The sequence below is a fragment of the Scylla paramamosain genome, chromosome 23, assembly GCF_035594125.1.
Source record: "Scylla paramamosain isolate STU-SP2022 chromosome 23, ASM3559412v1, whole genome shotgun sequence".
In the NCBI taxonomy this organism is placed as follows: Eukaryota; Metazoa; Arthropoda; class Malacostraca; order Decapoda; family Portunidae; genus Scylla; species Scylla paramamosain.
In genome coordinates, this window is record NC_087173.1 from 16,564,012 (window position 1) to 16,568,254 (window position 4,243).

The 4,243-nt window shown below is 39.4% G+C and overlaps 1 long non-coding RNA gene across 1 annotated transcript in view; it reads left to right on the plus strand.

The window, feature by feature from the left end:
- Window positions 1-1,493: 1,493 nt before the first annotated feature.
- Window positions 1,494-4,243, plus strand: part of LOC135112469 (uncharacterized) — a 48,881-nt gene continuing 46,131 nt past the window's right edge. Inside the window, exons 1-2 of the long non-coding RNA XR_010274412.1 lie at window positions 1,494-1,953; window positions 2,115-2,324. This is a non-coding gene — a long non-coding RNA (uncharacterized LOC135112469). The remainder of the gene's footprint in view (window positions 1,954-2,114; window positions 2,325-4,243) is intronic.

Here is a 4,243-nt window from a genome sequence, read left to right on the forward strand (position 1 = left end):
TCTTAACTAGTTACTTAGTTAAAAAAAAAAAGTAGGTGATTATGGAAAAAAAAAATTTAGGCAGAGGAAAAGATTCAGAACGAGACTCTTATACTACTGGAGGCAGGAGAGTACTAGCTAGAGTGGTGGGCTGGCGAGGGATAGAGGACCGGGTGCTTAGTGGTGAGGACCTGCGGTACGGTGGAGAGAAGCCTGGTGCTAAATAGTTGTGGGGACACGCAGCACATGCATCATTAAGGAGAAATGAACTCAAACTGTGCAGCAATAGGATCGCAGCGGCATTGTGTGCTGCAATAGGCTTTAGCAGGCAAAGTATTTGTGATGAAATATTTGAATGCAATCATATTTTAATGGAGTTTGTGCCTTATGTTTATTATAACTGCAAAACACCCGATGAATGGAGAGCTGGTGGTGGAGGAGCCTGTGGTGGGAACGATGGTGATACAGTGACGGTGGTAGTAGTAGTAGTAGTAGTAGTAGTAGTAGTAGTAGTAGTAGTAGTAGTAGTAGTAGTAGTAGTAGTAGTAGTAGAGTAGTAGTAGTAGTAGTAGTAGTAGTAGTAGTAGCAGTAGTAGTAGAAGTAGTAGTACATAAGAACATAAGAAAATAAGGGAGGCTGCAAGAAGCCGTCAGGTATACAAATGGAAATTCCTTTATGAAACACGTGCATATTTCTACATATTATTATTATTATTATTATTATTATTATTATTATTATTATTATTATTATTATTTGTAGTAGTAGTAGTAGTAATAGTATCGTTATTTTTATTATTATTATTATCGTTATTATTATTATTATTATTATTAGTAGTAGTAGTAGTAGTAGTAGTAGTAGTAGTAGTAGTAGTAGTAGTAATAGTAGTAGTAGTAGTAGTAGTAGTAGTAGTAGTAGTAGTAGCAGTAGTAGTAATAGCAATAGTAATAGCAGTAATAGTATTAGTAGTAATGGTAGCATTAGTGGTAATATTAGTGCTAGTGCTAGTAGTAGTAGTAGTAGTAGTAGTAGTAGTAGTAGTAGTTGTTGTTGTTGTTGTTTTTGTTGTTGTTGTTGTAGCAGCAGCAGCAGTAGCAACAGTAGCAGTAGTAGTAGTAGTAGTAGTAGTAGTAGTACGACTTATCTTAAATAAACATCACAAATAAATGTATTCATGTAGTTTCCTGAACAAATGACTGGGACCCGCATTTTGAAACACTGCTTTCTCTCCACCACAAATTTCAAAGGTCATACATAATTAGGTGGGTTCTCCTGTTAATACAACCTGTCAATACAACCATATATAAAAAAAAGCACCATTTAAAACCCGTGGCACTGCAAGTAGAACCTTTTACAAGTAGTGTAGGCGAGGCCAGAAGGGTTTCAGAGTACGAGTCATGGCTTTACGAAGCATAACAAAGCTGAGATCCGCTAAATGTACAATAACGGTACAATAACATCCTGACCCTGTGGCACCAAACTGTAAAATGATTAAAACTTTCACTCCCGGCTGCAAAAGAGACGAAGAGGATGGGAGATGTCTGTGCTCTTGAAAAATAAAACCTTGGCTAGTGGTAACTCACGAAGCACCATTATTTCCATCGTCTCATTGTACGTCTGGCAGTCAGCACCCGACGCCAAGTCCTTGCCAGTGTGTTAATAAGTGTTGCGGAGAAACGATCTAATTTAGTGTAATTTTACTTATCAAAAACTTCTTTTTTGCTCACATTTGTCATCCAAAAAGTCTAAAGCACCTCCCTGTAAAATCAATTCCTAACCTAGAACAAGCAGAACAGTGCAAGAACCAGTGATGGGCAGTGTGGTTGTGTGCTGTTGTGTTATTGTGTGTGGCTGAGTGATGTGGATCGGACCTCGCCTCTTGGACCCCACTGACCATGCAGAGTTTGATATTACTGCACGCACGTGATGTACCTTTATCCAGAGACGCTTTGCTCTCTCACCACGATTATTTTCAAGTGTGTTTCTTCTGTTAATAATGTAAAAATCTTGTCAATCTATCACCACGCTTTAAGACTCGTGTCACTTTAACTAGAGCCTATTGAAAGTAGTAGAGGAACGGACAAAAGTGCTTCGTAATACGGTCCACGCAGCCACCACGTGATTCCCTTCTTTACAGACTGTGGTACCGATGCTTCACTGATTATCTAACCCAGGCAAATTATATAGGAAACCTTAGTCATTCTGTAGCTCCGAGTGATAATCTAAGATAGACAACAATAGAGAAGGCAGGAGAAACTGGTTGGTACTGCAAAGGATCATCAGTTGTCTGCCTCCTCGCTTCGCTCAGTGCCTTGCTGGCGGAATGTTGCCGACAAGCCACGACTTGGTGAGTGTTACATTTCAGGATTTGTGTTATTATTTGTATTGTATTATCTTTGTTATCTGTCTAGTTTTTTTTTTCTTTCTCTTTTTCCTTTTACATTTGTATTTACCTTAAAGTTATTTATGTTTGTGCTTAAGTTGTCCCAAAAGCTAAGTATTAATACTAGGCAGCCTGTTTGTCTACCTGCCCATTCACCGTTGATATTTTTCTCCTGTAATGTCAAACATGTTAAGATGTTGAAGGCAGTATTGCTTAACTTGGGGAAAATCTCTTCCTGTGGGGGAAATTTAGTAATATTTTATAATAACTCTGTCTCCCCATCCTCCCCCTATCCCCCCAAACCCTCTAACTGTCTAACATGCTTGGGGGACTGGGGAATTTTATTTCCTTTTGGGAGGGGAAGAAAATGTGAAATATGGGCTTAAAAAAAAAAAAAAAGTAAATAAAACTCTAAGGAGAAAATCTGCTACTTTTTACTTGAAGTGGTTCTCTCCTTTCTACAGGTAAAGTGATGTCTTGGATCTGGCCAGAAATGTAGAGGTTATTAGTTGTTGGTGAAAAAAGAACGTGACGTCACACACGTCATCACACGCCACAGACTCTGGAGCATGCGCTGCAGTACTCTGTTGCAAACAAACACACAAACGAAGTTAGTGCTAGGACACTAGAGAGCTTTAAGAGAAGATTAGACAAGTTTATGGATGGGGATAGCAGATGGAAATAGGTAGGTGTGTTTCATACAGGGACTGCCACGTGTAAGCCTGGTCGCTTCTTGCAGCTTCCCTTATTTCTTATGTTTTTATGTTCTTATGAATTCAGTTTAGGCTCAGCTGGTGGTGTAGAGCTTGCTGGACTTAAAAGAAAAAAAAAAATCCAAGACGCCGCACATTCTCGGAGCTATTACAGCCACAGCAGATTCGTCTCCCAAAAGACTTTTCATTACCGCAAGCCCACAGTGTAACCACACAACTACTGTGAGGTCATAATATGATAACTGTTTTGAGCCTGGCGCCACTGATACACTGGTACAGCCAGTGGGGGCAGTGGGTGGCACGGCTCAGGTGTTACTGCGTGACTTACCTCCTGACACACGCTGTTGTTGCTGCACTGTCCCCACCTTGTTTGTTTGTTTACCTCGCCTCACCGAGTTTATGTCAATAGATTTTTTTTTTTTTCATGGTGTGTACTGTAGTTATTGTTCAGAATGTGATGTTCTTGCTTGGTAATTATTCACTGTTATGATCACCAGCACTTAGAGGTTATGTATGGCATTTTGAAAGCTCGTGTGTGACTGTTCTCTTCGTCTTCATGAAGGGACAACTCAGAGCAGGTGAGCTTCGTCAAAGGGCAAAAGACAGAAAGAAAGAAAGGCTTGGGACTCACTGATTTCAAGTGTCTGTCGATTTTCGGTTGTAGAAAGTGCGAGAATCTTGTGAAGTGTTCGCCTCCGTGATGCAGACAATCGATTCTCACCTTGTGTGTTTTGTGCTGGCTGATTCTTCTCGCCGCGGTTCCAGGAGCACCTCACTAAAACCACTTACAATTTTTGAAGGCATTATTTATTTATTTATTTATTTATTTGTATTTTTATTTATTAATTTTTATTTGCTTGTTTATTTATTTATTTATTTAATTCAGTTTATTTATTTATTATTTTTTTGTGGTGCCTAACCTTACCACTGTGTCATTTCCTTAATGTCGGCGACCATAGAACACCATCCCTCCCGACCTTGTGCCTCCCTCAATCCGCTGTATTATGAAACAGTTCTGGCCGCACCCAGACCACTTTCAAAAACTTTTTGGTGGAGTGACACGGTTTTTAAGGATGTTAATATGGTTTTAATGAAAAATTTGCAAGATTTCTACAGTAATAGCAGGAGAAACACTCTTCAAAACCCTGCTAATCATCTCTGTGGTCTTTG